Genomic DNA, 14,182 nt, shown 5'->3' with positions numbered 1-14,182 from the left:
GTTTGTGCACCGATACACGGTGCAGGCACATTTTTAAGCATCCCTCCGTCGGGTGAACTATTTCTGGAGAGCACGAGACAGAGAGAGAGAAAGAGTGAACGGTTTCAGTAGTTTATTATTACAACAAGACGCACCGAGATGCATACACTACCGCAGCTGGTATTTAGCTGGAAGATGTGCTGCACAGGAAGCTTTACATTTAATGCCTCTGGTGTACTCCTCTGGTTGATTCAATATTTACGGAGATTTTCATTCGGTGCATGATTCATGCACCCTCCGATGAAGGGGTGGGTTGCGATGTTTGAACAACTTTCTCCACCCCAACCGTGCACGTCGTAATTAAAGCATGCCATGACTGCTTTATGGTTTCATCTTCATGCCAACCCGGTTGGCTAGCTTCTTCGGAAACAAGCTTCTTTATTGTTGCTACGGGCAACCGTCGAGTGACAGCGTGGGGTTGGAGCACTTATTATGGATGCTCAAGCAACAAGCAGAACCGGCTCTGTGATATTGGGAAATTTTAATTCCTGCATTAATTCACGAGCTTGTTGGCAAAAATAGTGCACTCCTTTGCGACCACATTTCTCACCCAGAATGCCAGCGATTTGGCTTGTTTTGATCACTTCCTTTCGTGTAAGCGCTGGTTGGGTAGTCGGTCGAGGAGGAAATCGTTCAATTTGCTTCAATATGGCAGCCAACATTCCAGTCGAACGATCCTTGCATCCCCCGTGGTCGGTCGGTTCCAGCTGGCACCGGCCCGAAGCCAGAGGCGATCCTTTCGTTCAATTCTTTCGGTGAAATTTATCTCCTGCCCACGGCCACGATAAAGGGCACAGTAACGCTCGCCAGTCGATGATCATTGGCAGCACGTCGATTGCCTTGCCGGTTTGGTGCTCCTTTTTTGGGAAGGCAGATTGCACTCGAACCGTTTTTTTTTTGGTTTTTGCATCCCACCCACCCCATGACCCTGTGACCGGCCATCCCACGAGGCATTTACTTTTGTTCCCTTTTTGCTCGATCGTCCGCTCGGCTGGCCGTGTTTTGATTTATGGAAACGTGGCGAGGCGTGTTTTATTTCCATTTTTCCCCACCGATGCCATCTTCGTTTGGCTCCTTTGCTTTGGGGGTCACCCCCGCCAGGAGCTTTCTTTGCGTTTTTTTCTTCTTCTCCCCAACGAATGTCCAATGGAACGAAGCAAACAACAAGCGGCATTTCTCGCTTCCTGCAACCCTGAATGGAGGGCCAGTTTTTTTTTTCGGTCCCAAAATCGCCCATAACCATCGGTGCATCGGAAAAGTAAATATCCAACGCTGCCAAGCCGTCCCGAAGGAGAGCCCCCAAAGCAAATGGGTGTTCCTTTTGCTTCCCGCAGGCGTAAAAAAGCCAAACAAAAACGAAGAAGCAGAAGCGAAAAATCACCCAACGAAAGAAATGCTCGACGGGCATTGCAGTTCGATTCTGTTTTTCTCAACCTCCGGCCTCTCTCTCGGAGCATTATTTCGCCTGCAAGCCCTCCGAATGCGAGATCGGTTTCAGTTTTCCTTGCCCCCGTTTTTGGAACACGTGTCTGCGTGCGCGTGTGGTGCCGTTTGTTAGTTTGTTGTCGCTAATTTTTTGTTTTACTTTGTGTTCTTCCTTACACGGCGGCACCGAGAAGATGGTGGTATGATTTTATTTCGACTTTTCTTTTCTTTTGCCAAGACCGAGACGTCACACTCACACACGGGTAACAAACCCGGAAGCCGGTGTTGTCCACGGCCAAAAAAAGGAGCCTTCGAGGGGCATATTTATTCCAGCGCTCTCCCGATGCTGCCGTAAATCGGCATTTTTGGCAGTTTTTTCCCCACATCTCCACATGGGGGTTTTCTTTTGCTGCTCTTGCTGAAGAAAAATCCCCCCAGCCAGTAACGAGTAAGTAAACACATAAAGTTCCTGCTTCCTGCGGGTAACATTTTTCAGACGAAAAGGCTTTTTTTCTCCTCCCCCCCCCGGCTTGGTTGAGTTGGCACGGAGAAGTGGCCGTGTGTTCCTGAAAGCCGAATGAAGGAAGCTCTGGCGCGAACGCTCGCGGATGGCGCAACTGCTATTATGCACTATTTATTGGCAGCATTAGCGTGTTTTCATTGTTTCTAGTGCAGAGGGATTGAACGAGCGCATACATCGGATTGGCAGGAAACAAAAACCCCAGCCCCCTATCAGACGGTTTGAGCTTACGTTGCTCGATTCGATCGATTGGGAATTTGGTGAAAAAAAAAACAAATTACATCCGCTTCCATGGTTTGAGCTACCAAAAACGCATGTTCACAAGCTAATCACAAATAAATAGCGCGTTGTTTTGTCTTCGAAAACGGACTCCAAAAGGTTTGCATAAGCGACGATCAGCACATCCGTCCGATGATATCACACAAGGACAAACAGACAGCGTGTCACGGTGTGTTAATTTGGGCGAGGTCTCAAATTTAATAAATTACATTCGTCTTGCGAAAGCTAGCAAACCTGGGCTTCAATCTCTGGGAGCCGAATCGCGACAAAACGGTTCGCCAAACCGTGACATGACGCGTTTCCGATCCACCGTAGTTCCTTCGGTCAGCGTTACGCTTGGGCCGGCTTACACCGGACAAAGGCACCATTTTGGCCGTGAAGATGATGGATTATCTTACCGAATGGAGAGTGGGAAAAAAGAGGCAAAAACAAAAACCGGCGAAACCTCTTCCTCTCGAATGCAGTCAAAGAAAGTCACCCAACGGGCTGTCGCTCGTGTGTGGTTTTTATTTGCGAATGTCACCACAAAGAGTGGTTGTGTTTCTGATGGGAGGCAGATCAACAAAATAAAAATAAAAGCACTCAACAAATCTTCCCTCCAGCGAGCCATCCAAAAATAAACGCGACTTCCCGTGGGTGCATCGCATGCAAAAGTTGCCCCGAAAACAGGTTTTGCCCATTCATTGCACCACCGGGTGGAGGTGCATTTTGGTGCATTGATTGAGTGCACGCATTCGATGGATTATTATGCGTCTCTCGACGTCGTCGTCATCATCATTTTGGGTGCTTTTTCTTTTTGCTTCGCGTTTCATTCCAGCAGCACGAATTTGCACAAGAAATCAGTGAAGAAAGTGCAGAACTGCATGCATCCCTGCGTGTTCGATTGTGCATGTCGAAGGAGCGTTTTTTTCTCTCTCCTTCTCGCTCTCTTTTTTTGGATTTATTTTGGATGCTTTGCTTCCTCGCGATGAGAGAAAAAGAATCGCGAAAAAAAAGACCCGAGGATGGTAATATTTCCAGTGGATTAATGTTGAAATCACGAAACCTCCCAGAGTTGGTAGAGATGGTGGCGGTGAAATCCATGTAATCATCATTAATCAAGATATTCCGATCTTCTCGTCTCGGTTCCCCGCTCGATCGAAAAACCCCGATGGGGCGGAGAAAAGGAAGAAATTAAAAGTTCTGCATCATGGGCAAAGTTTTATCGAGTGCGGTTTAAATATCAGCGGCGGGTGAATACAGGGAAAAAAAACACACCACGACCTCGTGAGGAGACGAGAGACGAGAACAAGACCTCATGAATAAAGGTTTGGTCCCTAGCGGAGTCGTGGGGACTCGGGCCAGGACGAAAAAGCAACATTTCGCGAATGCGAGCTGCCTTCATTCATCATCATGTTGGAAAATTTTCATTTACCCATCGTCCTTCTTTGGGTGAGAGAGGCCAGCGAGAAACCTGTGGGGGGGGGGAGAGTGATACTTTATCACAGACCGACAACGACAAGCAGCGTTGAAAAGTTTCCGAACCGCGGAGCACTTCGCGATGGGGAGCAAAAATATGGCAACCATTACAACAGCTCCCCGAGTGCAGTGACGAACGACAAATGGACAAACGAAACGAAGCGAAGATAAAAAAGAAAATAATAAAAGCGAACTACAAGCGAACGAGCTGCATTCAAAATTCATATTTCACCGACTGACTATCGAATTTCTCCACCGGAATTGCATGATCGATCGAGGTTCTATTGAAATGCCGGGCTGCCGGGAAAATGAAGGCATCAGGCATTTCGTGGAGGAAAAAAAACGAGGAAAGAAAGAAACAAGGGCTGGCAGTTCGGTTGTTATCATAATCAATTCACGAATAGTACAATGGCTAATCAGCCGCTCTACCGAACGCTGAGATGCGCTCGAACAAATGATCTTTTCATTCCTCGCGGGAACTCGACTCACGGGCGAGAACAACGCGCGCGATTGTACCACCGACGAGCGAGATGAAATGCTTTTCTACTTCCTTTTTTCTGTTTTGCCCATTCGAAATGCAACGCGAGCTGCATTGTTGGGGATTGTTTTACGCCGCGTAAGTCACCGAAGACGCTGGAGTTTTCGGGGCTGGGGAGATCAGGTTTCTTCGAGTTTCGTGGGACCTTCAGCTTTCGATGGCGGCCCGTCTTACGCCCCCCCACCGGTGACTTTGTGAAGTTTAATGAAGGTCGACTTTTACGATCGACACCGCAACAAGCAAACACATGTGAGTGTGTTGTGCTGGAAACCGTAATAGATGACTGGAACATGGGAGGCTGGAGGCCCAAGAGGTTTGCTAAGGGGGGATGATAGGACAATGTGACACTCACGCACACACTTTAACGTCCGAGGGATAACCGCGATGGGAGGACGAGACAAAAAAAAAGGCAAAAAGGAAACGAACGAACGAACAGCTACCGCAGTGAGTAATTTAAATTTTACGACTCCTTCATTTATGCCCGGTTATGTCGGTGGTGGTCCCTGTCCTCGCAGGGTGTTGGCTGCAGCATTCATTAGCATTTCATCGTTTGTGGTCATAAATTGTTGGTGCGACTCGCTTTTCCTCGAGGTACAAACGGGGTCGTCTTTTGTCTCGCGAAGGGAGGCCTTTCTCGATGTTGGGAGGCTGCTGTTGTGCCCCTTTTGATTAGAAACCTACACGCGTGTGTGTGTGTGTGTGTGCGCGTGGGGGTCAATCATGATAATGATGGACTGATACGGACCTCCGTTGCCAGCCGTTCAGATCTTCTCGTCTCGTGATGGCCCAGGGATGAGAAATTCCCCTTTTGATTGATTCCCATTACGCGCTGATGAGCTTCTGACACGGGTGGAACCGAAGTGCACCGCGTTTAGCTAATTTCGAGCCCGATAATCAGGTGTGGGGGGTTCGGGTGAGGGTGGTCACCTCAACATGCGGTTTACGATTGTGGGTTGTGTACTCGAACGCACCCGCGAACCCGGATGTTTTCCCTAGCGAGGGAGGCATCTTTCGTGCTTGCGGAGAACTAAAACCCCACACCGACCTTGTGGTTGATGCGGGCTGAGCTTGGACCCGTGAATGGTCGACATTATTATCTCACCACCCCCCCAAACCCACCTGTGTGTGCAGTTCACCCAATTCCAGCCCAATCAACGGGGCTGATTGTGAGGACATTGGCGAATTCTTCATATCGAGCCATTCGTAGGTTGACTCATCAGCTCGCTACTCTCGGGAGCCCATTCTTCCTCACCGTCAAGGACGGATGGCCTCTTCCACCCACACCCTCTCCTCTACCTTTTCCTCCCCCTTTCCCCATGATGGTAGTGTTTGTCATATCGCCGGAAGCCATTACGAGCGGTAAATGACACAGAACGGAGTGCAACGATGCGCAGAACCCGTCATCGCGTAGGGCTCTCGCGCCAGGTCAGGCCCGTTTATTACAATTTCGTCAAATTATTACCATTCGGTTTTTGGTTCGCCATCCCGCGGGAACGACTGTCACCGGATGAAGATTTGGGGTTGTTTGCCCAGTTTCTACCCTAGCCCGAGTTCCTGCGTTCGTTCCGTGGTGTCTTCCCTCGACCGTGGCCGTCGTCCGTTTGGTGTTGTGAGGTCGCGTGGAAAGCCCATCCCTGGTCTGGGTGCGGTTCGAAGCTCGTCTTCGCCTAGAAAGTGTGTGCCCATTGCCCATTGCCCCCATGGCGTGGGTACCATTTTAACGAACCGTAAATGTTGTTTATTTAAACGCTTCCATCGTAAGCCGGCCTTCGAACTCCTCGTGGCTCCGATCGCCGTCACTCGATTTGGAGTTTTGGATGAAAATCGGGCATCGTCGTGCTGTGGGCCACGATGCGTTCGACTTGAGGGTCTTCAAATCTTGGCCCGTCCAAAATCTTGACAGGTGACGTGCGCTTCGTTCTGCCGGTGACCATGTCCGAGGCCTGGCCGAACCCCGACCGTGCAGGATATTGAATGTCACGCGCGAACGGAATGGGGCTGAGGCTCGGGCTTAATCCAATTTAAGGCCTCCATCCCGAAAGCCCCAGCGACGATTCGCCCAACCAATCGTGACCCCGCTTCGGACAATGTTGTAGCTTTTTGTGAGGGGAGGTTGATGCTTTTTTTTTGTTTTACTACATTTTTTTTGTCAATGTGTAACCCTCGTCTGTGGTTTAGCGGTCAGTAATTAAACGGTTCGACGAAGAAAAGCCACCCTTCAGCTAGAGCAAACCCTCATCCAGATTTGTGCGTCGTGGCCTTTCACCCATCGGTAGCGAATCGGATTATCCACGGGCCAGCAACAACAAAAAAAACCACCCTCTAAATCGAAAGATCGATCGAAGAGAGTGAGAGAGAGAGAGAGCGAAAGACCCCCTGTTGTAAGATGGGCAGAGAGATGATGGAGCCCCCAGCGATGAAGCGATATTGATATATCTACTTCACGTACGTGCGTTCGTCCAGGGCAGCGAATCTTCAGCTCCCGATCGCCATTTGTAGGAACCGATGGGGCAGAACGAAGAAGTAAAATCAGCGCTCAACATATGATCAGGAAATCAGTTAACCCTGCTACTGCCTTTTCTTCTTGGGTGCCCCCTCCGGGTCAATCCCGTTGCTTCGTGCGCATCCCGGATGCCGCGAGATGGGTACGCGAAAAAAGAAAAACTCCACACACAAGAAAACGATGGAAGATCGTCGAAAGGCGATACGTGTAATCGCTCCAACCTGGCAGGGGGTTGCCTCCGGGAATGAAAGAGCACCCATCCGAGGTGGAGGATACCGAAATTAAAAACAGCTGAGATACGCACACACGGGAGGGAGAAGAAAACGAAACCCAAAGCCGGAATAAATGGGAAAATAAAACGGCAAAAGAAAATTGTTATTACACCGCGAGCGCACACCAGAACGCACCAACACCTTCGCGCGGTGGTTCTGATGGAGAGTCGCCGGGGAAGAAAACCAAACCAAAACGAAACGAAAACCCAAAACCGGCTTTGGCGAGAAGTGGCAACAACGTCCAGATCTGCTGCTGTTCGTAAGAAAAATGGATGCTGATGAGATGGGCTTGTGCGTTTCTATTTCAACCAGGCCCACGAGAGAACCCTCGATCGATCCGGTTGCCTAGCAACCGGGATCGTTGTTTGAAGTTGCCTTTTGAGGTGATGTCATCTGTTCTTTTAAAACCTTTTTCGATTTATCGACAGTTCGACTTATCGGCATATGATGTGAGACGTTTACACAATAAGACGCCTTGTATTGGTAAAAATAATGTCCCGTATAGTGCTGCGGACGCGGATTGAACCACCTAAATGGGGTGTTTTTCGAACATCGTACTCCATCGTACGGCAGCTTACTTCACTCACGCCCGAGTCAATATTACTAGCCGCCAACGCCATAATCCATGAAAGCGCAACTTATGTTGTACAAAAATACGATCGATCGAAACCTTATTTGTTCAGTCGCCTTCTCGGTGGAGCCGTTGAGTACAGCGAACGAAAGAATCACATGGCATCGATCAAGACCGAGAGCACGTCTCAATGCAATTCCACTCAACTGCATCACGAGAGCACTCGAAAATGCACAACTAAAGCCTTTCTCGTGTCCTCATGGTCGTCAATTTTCTTACGTCTACGTCCGTGTCCGTCCTCGTCCCAACCCTGGTGTAAGTGTAAGTGTAATCAAACATCTCTCAATCTTTGACTTGTCCCCTGGTTGGTCCGGTCGGTTTCTAGCTTTTCTTTCTTTTTTTGTTGCTTTCCTTCGATTCTGCTTTCAGCCCGTTGCTTCGAAGCGGTCCCGTGCAGTGGCGGGCATAAATCTATCGTCTTAAGATGGGATTAAGCGTGTAGCCAGGCGGGTGAGTGCGGGAACGAGGCAACATCCGCGCCATATAATCATAATTATGAGCAACACTCGGTCCATTTGCGGCTTAGCGCAGAAAGCCCGGGAAGCCGTTGCACTTGTGCAGCGTAACGCAAACTGCAACCGGCAGTGCACGTGACGGTGGTGCCGGATATGTTTTCCTCGCCAGCCCGTGGTCAACGAGATGGGATCTTTTCGCCCATACCATCAGGTACTCGGCGATGACTCAGCTCCGCTTGGACGTGCCCTCTAATCCGAACGTTTGACGAAGGTTTCCCGGGTCCAAGGGCTCGAGAGAGAGAGCGAGAGAGAGTAAAAAATGAAAGCAAAAAAAAGGGATCTATTTGTTTCCCGTTGCACCGGCTGAGTGTGCAGCGGTAGTGCTAATTTATAATCAACATTCGATGGGTCGGGCGAAGCAAAAAAAAAAGGGGCACACAAACGATGGCCCCGGGACGAGAGAGTGCCTGCAGCGACCGAGTGCATCTTATGTTTGGCCGGATGATTGGCTGTTTGGCGAGTCAATTTGGAATATAATGGGCCAAGCGGAATGAATTGGCTGCTTATTGTGTGAAAATTGAGGATTTTCTTCCTCTTTCTCGCTCTGCAGCAGGTTTGGGTGCATTGCAATGAAAGGACCGTCATTGGAAGGTGCACACTTTTCTGTTACCGATCGCTCGTAAGCCATACAAATGGAGTTTGAAAAATAATTTGCCAGTGGCAAGGATAGCTTATTGATGCTCTCAAAAACGGCGTCATTCTATTCCCGTAATTTATCTTCTCTAGAACAGTTGGCAAAACTTAATAATTTGTGTCATAACTGCGCTCAAAAAGTAACACAACCCACCACGGCGTAACATACTTGCATTAAAATCAGGCGTAAAATCATCATCCCGCGATCGCCATTGCGATCGAGCAACAATATTGAGCGGGAGAATCGCATTTTCATGCCCCCGAGGCCTCACGCACATGAAAACTCACCCACTAAATCCAGCAGCAGCACGCACGGAAAAGAAAAGACAACCGCACAATCAACCCCATTACGGTTCCACTTCCTTGAGCCACTTTTCGGGGTGGCTCACCATCGAAACCGCAAAGCCGAGCAGCCTGCGGGAAGAAAGGCTACGAGAGGAAGAAAAAAAAAATGATGCTCATAATTTCATCACGTAAAGCGTCGAATAAAAGACGCCGTCGGGTGCGGTTTTCGACCTGAGGCTTCACCCCGCGGAACACGGCCCCGAATTTGATCTATTTTCCACGCCGAATTTGCTGAGGTTTCCATTGAAATCGTCTCCTATTACGAAAGTTCCCATTTTGCCTGCCGCCTGGTACCCGGCGAGGGGAGCCCGAAATGAATACGAATCAAATGAGTAAATCAGAAAATGGTTTAGGAAGCACCGAACACGGCCGAGCGGGTGTAAAATATTAGATTTCACGCATCTAAACCGTGCTTTCACGCATGTGTGTGATTGTGCGCCTGATCGATGGAAGTCCTACACCCGGTGGGTGGAGTGGAAGGCGTGGAGGGTTTGGAGAGAAGCGATCTCGACATAACAACATAAGCGTACGATCGTTCATCATCACCAGCACCGACTCGAGGCGAAGGACGCTTATGTTGGCTTCGAAGCGGTAGGGTCTATTCTTTTTCCCTACCAAACAATTCACGAAACGCGCTAAAAAAAGGTCAAATGGGGCTCTCTTAAGAGTAGAACAATGCGTGAAAAAAAAAACGCATTGAAGATCGATCGGGGTTTTCAATACAAGACGTTCAGTTGGAACAAACTTTAGTATCAGCAAAATTCTCGAAAATAGGTTCAAAAACACCCGGGGAAACAAGCTAAAATAAACAATTTACCAACCTTAGATGGAAGCGTAAGAAAATGCACAAATAATAAAAGCAGCAAGTAACATAATTGGGATGAGAGTGATGCCCAAAACAATGGCGGCCAGCGGTTGGTTGGTCAGTTAGCTCGAGCATATGCACACCGATCGAAAACTACTTTCGTTAATGCATTCGCTCTCCGCATGCTCCCCAACGAGCACGAGCAGCAACCATCCCACCCCAAATCATAATGCCCAATGCATTAAAACGATATCTCAATTGGAAACCACCACAGCTCTGCCTCCCAGTGGGAGCTTCTAAGATGTTTTGCTAACAAATCAAGCTTAAGCAGCCGTGCCAAGGGCTTACGGGATTACGAGATCCGAGCAAAGGGGCCCTCTGCGAGTGGTAACTGACGTGCATATAATCAAACAGAACGGCCAGCAGAACCTTCCAATGCGTGGTTTTCGTAGCCGAAGGCAACGTGATCGGAAAAAGCGGACAACAGCAGATAAGAAAAGAACGGTCTCGGAGTCTCGGGCACGAAGCTTGGCTTCCAAAACGCATCGAGATTGGGTTTCTTCGCTTTCTTTCTCGCGTTCGTGCACATACACACGCGCACACACGTGGATGGTCTTATGCTTTATGTGCTGCACGGGGCTTAGGGTGTTTTCGTTCGGTTTGATTTATGTACCGATACCCGGGCTCCGTTTTCCCGACTTCGGCGATTAACGCAACCAGGCAACACTATTGTTCTTGCTTCGCCCATTCGATCATATGGCGAGCGAGGCTGGGCTGCCCTTGGGCCCTTTTCGGTGGAGGACCCACGAACCTTACCACAAACACGATCGGTGATGATGCGTATGTTGGTACAATAAAATTATTATAATTACTTCTCCTTCTTCTGCCCAAGCGAACGTGCGAGGACGACAGAGAATGGACCCTGCTGCGAAAGCAAACCCACCACAAAGAGTATGGGCCCATTATTCCACCGGGGTCCGAGATTCTGGCGACGAATCCACAACCCAAGTGGACGATACGACGATCGCTCACGACCTGGTGAAGTGAGAGGCTTTTGTGAGTCATAAATTTATCCCCAAAACCAGCCCGCGCGGCCGATAAGGCGATCGTCTCCTGCCCGATACACCGGCGCTTCTCGAGGGGATTTCGAGATCAAAGCGAAGCACTCTTGCCTAAATTTATGTTCGCAGCACATCCCCCCAAACCCTTAGTGTGGTTCGTTCTCGCTCGTTCCTTTTAGGGGTCGAAATTTCCCCATTTTCCAACGCGTTTAAACGAGGCGATTTATGATGTATTAATATCGTAAAGCCAGCGTTCGCTCCGCAGCAAAACGAAATCGTGAACTCCAGGCAAATCGAGCTCCACCGCTCCGGGAAAGACCGACCGGTTGGGGGCCTGTTAGTGTTCCACTTCAAGCACCCCAGCGGTCGAGAAGGCTCAACGGAGGACTGGGCACACAGTACAAAAGAAGCGAAACAAAAACGGGTCCTCTCTCCCCATCCAAATCGGTAAGACAATGGACCCCTCCAAGAACGAGCCCCGGATCGATAGAAGTGCCATTTTGCGGACGAACAAGATACGTTATTTTTGGAGGATCACACAAAAGCACGATAACGCAATCACCCAACCGAAGGGCCCTCGATTGGTGGCGATCGATGAAGCACAAGAAAAAGGCTGCAATCGAGTGTACGCATAATCACGCGCACCCCAGGTCTGAAGTGTGCACCGATAGGCCCCGGTTTGTTTCCCGTTTTGTTTAGCAGCAGTGGCGAGGTTTTCGCGGTTCGAGCAGCTGAACCACCCTGTGGCAGGAATAAATCTCACTCCCAATTCCCCGATGCCCCAGAAGGGGGCGATTGGAGGATCAAAGACTCGACCAGAAGCACCCGAATTTAATGCGGTGTTTATCTCCCGAGTCTCCCAGGCCAGCCTGGGAACGACTTTTAACACCTTCTTGTGGTGGGTGAGTGTTTACGTGTGGCCAGATCCGTGGCCATTCCGGTTGATTTCGGACCTGTGAAAATTCTCTCCACCCTCGAAGTCGGCGCCCTCTGCACCGTGTACGTTCGCACCGAGCCACTCCAAGCTGCTCCGTGTAATTGTGATAAATGTGGCCAATACCGGATCGAGCGGAAAAAAGGGGAGTAGCGCTTTTCTCACACCCTCGGTACGTGCGGTTGCGATTTCCTCAACGGTCCTCGACCATCGCTTCGGGGATCGTGCCGGCTAGAAAACGATCAACCGTAAACCTGCTTGCCCGGGCAGAGACTTGCAACATTCGAAAGTAGTCTAGCTCGGGTAGCTAGGCTCGGGTTCGCGACACCAACTGCCCGCAGGGCCACCGTGCTTGGCCACGGTCTACAACAGGGTCGGCTCCCTATTAGCTCACCGGTCGGCTGATGAGTGACGGAAACGGGCCCACCAGAACCCGGTGATCGTGATCGCGTACGTCCGCCGGGCATGTACGTGATCGTCCGTCTGGACGGGGTTTTTCGCGTTTTCTCACCCTTCCGAAGGGTTTCCAAGATTTCCACCTCGATCGGCTCAGCTGATTCGAGTACGCGCCTCGTCATGCTTTGCGCCCTAAACCATCCCCACCGAAGGAGCGAGAAAGAGACAACCGAAAGCACTTCCTAACGATCGCATCTATTAGACCCGTAAATGAGTACGCCAACAGTGGGCTCGATCGAGGGGCCAACGCCAAGCGCGAGTCATCGTGGATTTCTCCTTTGCTTCGTCATAATTCGTCCCACGGAAAACGTCCTTTTTGGCGTCCTTTGAAAGGGAACCTCAAGTCGATCGTGTACACGAGAACCGCCACGAGACCACGCGAGATGAAGGCGGGAATGATTAATGAACGTCGTCGCGGGGCACGACCATTCGCTAATTGCCAAGTGCGGATATCATCAACCAACCGGTGCGCGATCGCACTCCGTCTCCATTGCTCGGTGCCTGCAAAAAGCTGTAATTAATATATCTGCTTTCGATATTTGTAATCGATTTAAATTAATCATAGCGCAGAACTTCACGAGCTCTCGGAGGTGTTGGCTCGCCTTCGTTGGCGTGGCCCCTCTTCAAAGGGGCTTTGGAAGCGATCTCGTCGGATCTGCCGCAAGATCTGCCTCAAGCGCGACCGATTATTGCCGCACGGCGTTATTGCAATCGGGACCAAACCCAGCATCCCGTTAGGACCGCGAGATGAGGAACGAGATTAAAGGCTATTCCGTGTATCTGTGTTGCTCGTGTGTGTGTTTGCAACCTGCAGGCCTATTAAGCCCGACAACGGGCACGTCCCACATTGTACGCGACGGCGAACCGACCGCGAGGTGGAGACCTTTTTGCGCCCTCCAACACACCGTCATCCCGGACGGTGTCTTCGGCGTCGATCACGCGGCCGTGGCAACAAATGTGAAATTAATACCACCGTCGAGCGCTTCTCGCGTGCGCCACACTGTCGCTCCGGGAGACACATGTCTAGCCTGGGCGCTTGTGGGCTGGCCGGTGCAACAATGTGTCACAGAGGGAAAGCCTCGCGTGATCGCAACCCCGAGCAGCAGCAACCTAGCCTTTGCCCTTTAACGCTACATCGACGGAGGTGAAATCAACCCTGCCTGCCCGATCACGGCGTTGTCTGTGGGTGTGTGAATGTGTTGCGCTGTCATCGTGCACCTTCGAAAGCCCTCCAGCGTGTTGGTCGTCTGCTGCTCTGAACCGTTTTCTTTTTCTCTTTTGGGTGCAACCCACCTAGGCCAGATCCGTACCACTCGCGGACGGTTCCAGTCGCGTTCTAATCGACACATTCTTGCGGTCGCTCGCAAGCTAATCGAAAAAGAAATTAAGCCTCATTTTGATTGACGAACGCTTACGCGAGAACGAAGCCTGCCGCCATTTGACATCTAGTAGGCACTGACCATGCGCCTACTTTGACCAGCCAAAGCCAACCAAAGAGGCATCCACGTGACGTGAAGTGGCCACTTCCCCGACTCGGTGAGCCAAACACACATCACTCGACCCTTTTTTCCGCACGCCTGCCGTGAGGACCCGTGATTGCCCGTGGCTGATGAGAGTTCATTTGTGTCTTATGCTCGCGGTCTTGGCAGGGCGCACCCGGGAGATAATCGCCGTTCGCTTCACCCCGGAGCCATCCGTCATGTTTACGCAAGGAGGGTTGGGGAGGGTGGGGAGGAGGAGAGAGGGACCTAACAGTCATTCAACCGTG

The sequence above is a fragment of the Anopheles nili genome, chromosome 2, assembly GCF_943737925.1.
Source record: "Anopheles nili chromosome 2, idAnoNiliSN_F5_01, whole genome shotgun sequence".
Lineage (NCBI taxonomy): Eukaryota > Metazoa > Arthropoda > Insecta > Diptera > Culicidae > Anopheles > Anopheles nili.
Note: the sequence above shows the minus strand (reverse complement) of the source record.